The sequence below is a fragment of the Haliotis rufescens genome, unplaced genomic scaffold, assembly GCF_023055435.1.
Source record: "Haliotis rufescens isolate VD_foot unplaced genomic scaffold, xgHalRufe1.0.p SCAF_68, whole genome shotgun sequence".
NCBI lineage: Eukaryota > Metazoa > Mollusca > Gastropoda > Lepetellida > Haliotidae > Haliotis > Haliotis rufescens.
Genome location: NW_025964359.1, coordinates 2,042,044 through 2,051,613, shown reverse-complemented (window position 1 = coordinate 2,051,613; position 9,570 = coordinate 2,042,044). Strand labels below are relative to the sequence as shown.

The 9,570-nt window shown below is 39.4% G+C and overlaps 1 long non-coding RNA gene and 1 pseudogene across 1 annotated transcript; both read right to left on the bottom strand.

The window, feature by feature from the left end:
• Positions 1-252: 252 nt before the first annotated feature.
• On the bottom strand, positions 253-2,351 carry LOC124126177 (annotated as a pseudogene).
• Positions 2,352-4,682: 2,331 nt separating this feature from the next.
• LOC124126176 lies at positions 4,683-6,690 on the bottom strand. Its single transcript, XR_007218909.1, has 3 exons — positions 6,597-6,690; positions 5,455-5,589; positions 4,683-5,224 (listed from the first exon to the last, which is right to left on the bottom strand). It is a non-coding gene; the product is annotated as an uncharacterized LOC124126176 (long non-coding RNA).
• Between the last annotated feature and the right edge of the window lie 2,880 nt (positions 6,691-9,570).

The window sequence follows — 9,570 nt, the reverse complement described above, 5'->3', positions numbered from 1 at the left end:
TTAATGCAGTGTATTCAAAATTATTCCCATGCCATTCAGAATCTACCGACATCTGGCCTACAGGAGATTCACCTACTGGATTTGGCAAAAATTAGGACAGAATCAATCGAAAAGTTATTCTTCTTATGTTGTACATAAAATTCATGAAACATTTCCATCGGATGTATATACTGGTATTCTCACTAAAATAAATACTGTTGTGTTGATGCTGTGATATATCTGGAATACTGTTAAAAGCGGAGTTAAACCCAATTCACTCACTCACTGTTTTATTGAAATCTGGTTTTATGATTTCTGACAACAATCTGTTTTTGTTGTTTCTTTCCATGAGTGTCAGTTATGCAGGGTGGCTGGTGCTCACTGAGGGAGTTGTTCGCAAAGTTACAACTTGTAAACTCTTGACACTTCCTGTAGCAGTTCACCAACATATTCTGAAAAAATAACACCAAAATCACATAACAGCTTTTCATTGTATTGAAAAAGATTTTACACAATATGCTAACATCTATTTCAGGTCCATAAAAACAGGTATCAGCCTCCCGAAAAGTCTATAATATGTTTTTGGAAAAGTTGATGGATCTCATGTGGAGCCACATATCACCAATAACATCCATACCGTATGTTGGATATGTCTTGAGGGGTTCAACAGCAGCTTCCCAGTTTCTGCTTTTAGGATAGGAGACACTCCATTTCTCTTGTCCAGTCTTGGTGTGTGCATTATGCCGATTACCATTCTCATTGAAGTGGAGTGCAGACATCAGCAACCTGTTACAGTATTCTTATTGTCACAGATTGTAATTACATTGATTGATCGTTTTATATATATAACTTTCTGATATCAAGACTGAGAAAGCTACATGCTACAATTGTCTGGAGTCTACTGCCAGTCACAGCCTACTCATTGCAATTACTGCAATGCCATACTTTATCACTGACAGTCAACTGTGTAGGATTCTGCAATCATTAAGTCCTCTATAAATTTGGGTCAACCTGGCTAGGAGTTTGCTGAAGATAAGTGTCCCATGATCTAGTTTTATTTTTGTGTCTCTTACAGCATCACAGTACATACCTTGCCTTCATTCCATGGTAATGATAGTGGTAAAATTTGGGAGCGATTGGCATATCACGCTATGAAATCCTTCAAGATGTGATGTCTGCCCATGGGGTGACGGTTTAGCTACGTCTTTAAGAAGATATTTGGACTTGAGATTACTTTCTCCCTGTGAGCTCGTGTGCCTGGAGAATATAATATATATACTTATATATAGTATTATATTTTTTCTACTAAATAAGTTATGAATTTGATAATTATTTGGGGACTGGTAATCTGGTAATTATTTTTATTGGGGGAAGGAGGGGGTCATGAAAAAATGTCCACAAACAATGGGCATAGTAATTGATCTTTAGTGGTGAGTATCTTTACACAGCCCTTGTCGCTAAACATGTTACACTTGTCAGTAAATCAAGAAAGTTAAAATATGACTTTTAGCAAATACAAAAAGGTATTAGGGGCCGAGCATGTGATATTCCAGGTCCGACTGGTTGTTCAGTGACACTGACACTTTTTTTATGAAGACTATGAGACAAAATATTTTTTTCTGAGAAACACTTATTTTTGTGGCAGATAATTTCTTTTGTATCAAACATTATGAAACTTATTGGTTTATTTTACATACCAGCAGCAATTCTATCTTGAATTTCCCCATGCAAACATGAAGGGAAGCTTGGACCATGAGCACTGTGGATGTTAGCTATGTGGTTAGCTAGCACCTCCTCGGCATTGCCCTTGCTGGTCGCAGCACACCACTTTAGGTGATTGGAAATAGAATGTGCCCACAAGCTGATTATTTCCAGGCCTTTCTTTTTGCTGATTATTTAAAGTTTCTTGTAAATGCCTGAAAACATTAAAAGCTACCAGTACAACGGTTAGTGATGTCATATAATGATAATATTGAACAGAAATGACCTGGAAGTGTGTTTATTAAGTTTTAGGTGATAAAATACATTAGTTACAATCTAATCATGCTGATATTGATGATTTGTATAACATATGTATTCACATTTAGCTACATGCCATACATCAAACCAGTGGTGAATGCCAGCTTCCTCCTTCCTTAAGTAGGCTTTAACTTGAGTGTGCCTGTCTGTAATGATGTCTGAAACATCCACCCTGGCTGCCTGAAGAAGCGCAAGGCCCCTTTTTAATTCCTCAAGATCCATGGCATTATAATTGGCCACCTCATTTGACTGAAAATATACTGAACAACAAAAGTTCCTGTGACATTGAATAAGATTTAATGCAAAGTTATGTTTTTTACCAAATCTGAAACAATTTCAGTTTGCAACACATAAATGACTCCTGTAAGTGTTCAAATGGTTTAATTTGCCATACTGACTTTAGAAAATGCATGATTTCATAAAAAAACATGAACATGCCAAAATGTCAATTTACAAGTCAATAGCGTATGTGTCCACCTCTGGTTGCGATGCAAGCAACACATCTTCATCTCATGAAATGGACCAGGCGTCGCACAAAGTCCTGTGGGATATCTGTCCATATCTACTGGAGCATGTTTCTAAGTTCCTGGAGTGTCTGTGGAACACTTGGTTGATGTCGAAGGCGCCGATCCATCTCATCCCACATCCCTGAGAAATCAGGGGAGCGAGCCGGCCAGGGAATGACATTCATGTTGTTTTGTTGAAGAGAATCCTGAACAAGTCGAGCAATATGAGGCCGGGCGTTGTCATGTTGAAAGGTTATGCCTGGGCCATGACGACGCAAAAACGGTAGAACAGGGCCGATGATCTCGTCGCGGTAGCGCTGTCCATTGAGATTTTCCTCTACCACTATCAAACAGGTCCTCTGTGTTGCTGTAATCCCACCCCATACCATAACGCTGCCACCCCAAAACCGATCTTCTTCCATGACACAATGATTGACGTAACGTTCACCTCAAAGTCGGTACACTCAAATCCGTCCATCGCTGTGGCTGAGGTGAAAGAGAGACTCTTCAGTGAATAGAACTTATCCCCACTGCATTGCTGTCCAGCATAGACGCTGTCTGCACCACTGTAGACGTGCGTGATGGTCGTTTCCTGTCAAAATGGGACGTCTGGCGGGTCTTCTGGCGACAATTCCTACACATCTGAGGCGACAACGTACGGATTGTGAAGATATTTGTCGAAGGCCAGGGATGCTTCTTGCAGTCACTGTTGCTGGCTGGAATCGATTTCGTAGGTGTGTTGTTTGAATCCAGTTGTCTTGTCGATTATTGGTTACACGTGGCCTGCCACTCCGGGGATGGTCTCTGACTGTATTCGTCTGTTGCCAACGTTGCCATAAAAAACAAAAGGTGTTTCTGTGGACGTTAAATTGTCTTGCAACATCAGGTTGACTCGATCCTGCTTCAAGCATACCAATGGCTCGCAGACGCTCATTTTCGGATTTTGTTGTTTTTCTGAGTGGTTGTTGTTAAACAACGCATACGGAATCCCGTTAACGTACATGTTTTTATACCCATTCTTGGGTAGTGAAATGCATGGGGCTTGCATAAAAGTCAACCTTTGAATGGAATGCATGCTTTTCTGTAGCAGTCGTGTTTTTGTGACTTGATTCAATACATGTACTACAATATTGAAAACCAAACTTTTCTTGTTTGAAAAATGCACTAAAATATTGGTGTCACAGGAACTTTTGTTGTTGAGTATAGAACAATAGAAATTCAGTTGTTCACACCTGTATAGAGATGATCAACATCAACACTGTCAGTACTTGATGTCTGAAAGTATCACTGGACACAACTCAACATGGTCATGTCACATCATGTGCAGTTGGTGTATTTAACTGTATGTATTTCTTTTACTGCATCATGAATCCTTGTTATGACAAGAATATGTGTTCTTACCTGTACCAACTGGATGTCCAAAACATGGTTTCAAGGTGTAGCTTCCATACTTGGCTGTAACAATGTTAAAAAACACAGAGACTACATAAAGCTGACATAACATTCAGTGCAATTTATGTCTTCTTCTAATACTTGGTTACATTACACATATCAAAGGCAATGAACAATTCTAAGTTTTAAGTCAGCCCTGGCATTTATCATTTCTGTCAGGTACGGGTATGCTTACACACAATCAGCCAAGTCACACATCGGAATACTAAAGACTAAACAAGCTACATCGCACATGTACACAGTCGACAATTTAGCCAAAAGTCAGAAGCCCAAATCTAGTAAACTTCTGTTCAGTCCAAAAACCTCAGCTGATAATAGTCCTTATAATAACACTAAATTTTCCTGAAAGTAATGCTGAGAGCCATACTCGGGCTTGTAGTCTCAAGAGTTTTTGGCACATATATACAAAAAAAAAATTGGACGAAATTTCACTCTGAAATACATGTACTATTTCAGCTTACCCAAGCAATTGGTTAGCAAAATATCCATAAACAATTTACCTAAAAAAAATGTGGATTTACCTGTGTGTCCAGGTGAGCAAAACCTTGCATCCCCTGCCAGGCGTATGGATTTCTCCTTTCTTTAAAGCAGATGTTGTTTTTGATGTTTCACCCACACTCTTGAAATTGCTGGAACAATATAGCCTCTCTGGATCTTATGAAAAGTTGATCTGTTTATGCTGTACATGTTCAGTATTGAATAGCTCCTCAGGGCCTTTACTGGGGAAAGGCTGCTAAAGAAAATAGCACAAGCTATGGCCAAATTGCCTAGTGGCAGTTGTTTGTGCACTGGCTGACTACTCCAGAAATACAGATGCTCTTTGTGTCTAAGGCACTATATCTGCACAGTCACAAGACTACCACAGACTTTATAAATAGTGGCTCTGCATGAACAAAAGCATAACTTGCAAAACAAGAACAATGACAACAAATTGGATTTGAACACCAGGAACTTTGTTTCTTCAAGATGATGATTGAGGGACCTGAAATTTAAAATAACAACTGTCAAATTACAAATATATTCAAATTGTTGATTGACTGTGAAGTGATTGTACATGTTAGATTGTGTGTTCAAATGTTTTTTTAATATTTCATGCTATGGTAGATTTGATATGAATTGGATAACGGTACATACAATACATACTCTTGCTGGGACTGAAATTCCTCAAACCTGACTTGGCTTGAAAGAGGGTGGTAGTCTTCATCACTGTCACTGTCATCATCACTTGTGTAAGGTGTATCATGCTTGCTGTCAGCCTCACTTGGTGTCTGGTTACAAATGTCACCAGTTTACAATGAACTGATAGTATTAGGGCCATAATTAGATGAAGAAAATGTCAGTTACATCCAGAGATATACCATTTACACTACATTAGCTCAAGAGCCAATCCTGTTACAGTATCACATGAATATAACAGATGTACAACATATTTCAATTATGAAAAAAAATCTTTTTACATAAATTTTTGCTTGATTATTTTGAAATATGAATTTATTACCTCATACTGTGTATCATGGTCACATGTTTGCGGTGTACACTGGACAGCGACCGTGCACCAGGATGTATTCAGGCTCTTCTGAGCACCTGCTGACCTGACTGAGGGTATCAGAGTCTGGCATGACTTGCTTCCACACTACACATTTGATAGAAATAGTACAAACATTCACAAGTTTGTCATCAATGTCATTCACAAAAATTCAACATCATATTATCAATTAACTATAGATCTATATGTAAGTCATTTGTGTATTTTAACTGCATCAAAGACAGAATACTACAGATATGTATGCTTGTCTTTCCAGAAATATGAGAACTATGGCAAAAGTGAGCGTGGCTCACTAATACCCCCGACCCGCCTAGTGTGTCAGTAGTTTCAAATTAAATAATGGATAGGGTTAGTGTTTGAAAAATTCATAAAAAAATGGAAAATTAATAAAAACATTTTTTTCTTTTGACTGCACCCCTCCAAATGACACAGATTATATGTACTAAGTTTGAGATGAATCCACTGAATAGTTTAAGAGTAATCGTGCGGACAAAGTTTTCGGACGGACAGCCGGACGGACGAAACCTTGGTATAAAAGTTGGGGGGTATAATTTTCAGTTAATGCTAAATCAGTCTAATCATGCTAAATGCTAAATGACATGCGTGTAGTTTGTTTTGTTGTCGCTAAATAGCGTAATGAGATGGTTTGTGTCAGTTCCGGCATCTGCTGACCTATTAGAGGGACTATGTGTAAGTTAGGTCTCTCAGACGGTCCCTCTCAACACTGACTGCCCTCGGGTATCAAGGGGTAGTGATATTCATATTCACTGTTATCGCTCGTGAACGTGAACGACTGTAAATTAAAAAACCAAACAAACAATCGATGAAGTTCGTTACGTGAAAATTACTTACCACACATATGTCAACCATCAAAATCACAAAACCGAGCAGCATACTGTGGTACTGCGATCAGCTGATCGCCGAATGTCGATGTCTGAGTGTAAGTGAAGGAGGAAGTGAACGAGACGCACGTCTGACATCTCTAATGTATCTAGTGAAACTATGAACAAATACTAGCTTATTCCTGTGTTAAACAGCTACCTTATATGCTACCGTGTTTAGATGTTATGTGATATTGCATACATCAAACTTACCCGAGATGCTTCGACGTTACGACGTTTGTTTACAAAAACACTCCAGTCAGGGTTTTGATGGGAGTGCTGTCCCTTGATCCCGTTTCCAACAAGCTCCTCACAGCGATTGCCCGTTCGCGGAGCTCTCTATACTATCGCTGCCACCAGTCAAAACTCCCCACTGTGAATAGCTGGCCCCAACCATGCTTGGAGTTGAACTCGCAACCGAATTACCGTTATGTTTACAAACAAATGATGACTGTTGTGACGCCGAAAACACTTACCCCTGCTAAATTACTTTATTTGTTTGTCAATTTGAATATCTATTTCATTAAAACTATCATGTTATTGATATAGTAAGAATGTAAGGGAGAAGTTGGTTGATTTTCCGTTAGTCCGCAATCTCGAACCAATCTGATTATGCAAACAACAAAGTAAATTCATCTGGAAAACATGGTCAGTCACAAACCCTTTCAAAATTTACTATAATGACATTCCCAAAGACATAAACAAAAGTATGAACGTTACTACATTTGGGGTTAGAGGCCAAATTTCAAGACTCTTGTAATGGCCGCGGCCACACTGGTGGCAGCGATGTTACCGAGAGTGTAACGAAGGTGTCAGGCGCTGGGAAGGAGCTTGCGTTTCCAAATAAGGATGGTACAGCATCCGACCGTAGTTGTTTCCGATCAGTCGAACAACTGGCAGACATTGCACGCGAAACATGACAGCAAGTGTCGAAGTGAGCATCACAAACGCGAGATTCACACAACGGACCTTTCCATCCATCCTCGTGAATCTTACAGCACTTTATCCATTGTTGTCTTCTTTTTTGGGAAACGAAAATAACTACTTTTAGAATAATTTTTCTTTGAAATTTGAACAGAGGAACCGAAAAAAATATACCATGTTCAAATCAGTCGGCTGCGTATCTGAGACGCTAGAATCAAACACCTGTACCTACACCTCGTGAAGCGGCTCTAACCCTCTGGGTGCCGATTTTTTTGTCTGACGCACATTTTCCTGAGATCGAAAAAGTGACGGTTGTGCGAGAATTGCGCTCACGCGGCACTGGATGTACCCCTGGCTATAAAATAACGCAGAGGTGGAGAATATTAAATTTCCTATCTGGTGGTGTAAATTTAACTGCAAATATTAAACCGGTTTTAGGAAAAGTCACTGCGAAGTGTTGTCCGAGAATTTATTCTGCTTTGAAAAACAGCAAATTACGCCTCTTTTTATCGTACGCCGATAAAAGTACTGTGCGACGATTTTTTTAATTTAGCAGCTTTACGGAAAGTGTGAGCGAACAAAATACGACCTCATATCTGAACGACATAACCATATATCAAATGGAGTTAAATGCGAATGTATAACTACATACATTCTGTGCAAAAAATAGCCTGCCGTAAATTACGAAAACTGATTTTCTCTATGACGTCAAAACGCGACAGAGTGGTTTCACACGTACAAAGTAAAGGGGGCATAACTCCGCTATGCTTAGCACTAGTTTATTGTAACTCAGGTCACTTGGTGAGAATTAGCTGTGGGTAAGGACAATATATTTTCCTGGTGTTTTGTTCACGAGGAACCAAACTATCCCAACACAAATATCCATATAGAAACTGAAAACATTTAGGTATAAAAAACCCCATGAGAAACGATGAAATCGTACCTCATAAAAGAAGAAGTAATAGCGAAATGGGGTGAGTGAGTGAGTATGGTTTTACGCCGCTTTTAGCAATATTCCAGCAATATCACGGCGGGGGCCACCAGAAATGGGCTTCACACATTGTACCCATGTCGGGAATCGAACCCGGGTCTTCAGCGTGACGAGCGAATGCTTTAACCACTAGGCTACCCGACCGCCCCAATAGCGAAATGGATGGCCCTATCTAACCTATAGATTAGTCCTTAGATTCCAACATTCTCCTGAATGTGCAAGTGTAATTTCACTAATGTTGCACTATTATTAATGGAACACTAGCCTTATCATCAAATGTAATGAATTACTGAAAAAATGACACCATTCTATATGACCTGGAGAAAGACGACACTGGTATTTTGATAAATATATCTCTCTCCTAATTTTCGTTCATGGTATGGAAAAGATGGATGTGTAAAACGGACTTTGACGCCTTGCCGACACAACATAAAATGACTGCTTACACCATTTGAATAATGTCTTGAATATATAAACAATTTACCGTGTGTCCTAATTAGACAAGACACGCACCTGTTTGGCATCAATTTTACGTAATCATGCAAATACTCAAAAGAATATTTCAAAACAAACAAAATTATATTTAACATTGGACATGTTTTTGTTCATTATTATGTCCTTATTTCTCTTCATCTTGTCTCAGAATTATACAATAATAGATGCGAAGAAAGCTCTATTGGTATAGAATTATTAGGATAATCGTATAAGGTTCCACCAACGAGGTACATATAGCAGCACTGTATAGGCAGTATAGCAGCACTGTAGAGGCAGTATAGCATCACTGTGTCTTTTAGACTGATGACATCACTGTAGAGGCAGTATAGCATCACTGTATAAGTAGTATAGAGTCACTGTATAGGCAGTATAGCATCACTGTATAGGTAGTATAGAGTCATTGTATAGGCAGTATAGCATCACTGTATAGGTAGTATAGAGTCACTGTGTAGGCAGTATAGCATCACCGTATAGGCAGAATAGCATCATTGTGTCTTGAGACTGATGACACTGGTGTATAACTATGAGAAGTCCAGACAGTCCATGTAATGGCCATGGTGGAAGCAGTGCTTCGCCTGAACACATGCCTTCCGCTGGGTGTTGATCCCTGTTGGCTCCAGTGTTAAGTGGCTCAAATTCATGCACAACTTGATGTGGCAGAGGTGGCTGACAGTTAGCACACCACTGAATTCCTTCAAGTTGTGCAGAAAATACCACGCCCTGTGTGCTCGTAGCCTCATACGCCTCCTCCCGCTCAGAGTGGTGTTGAGCACTGGG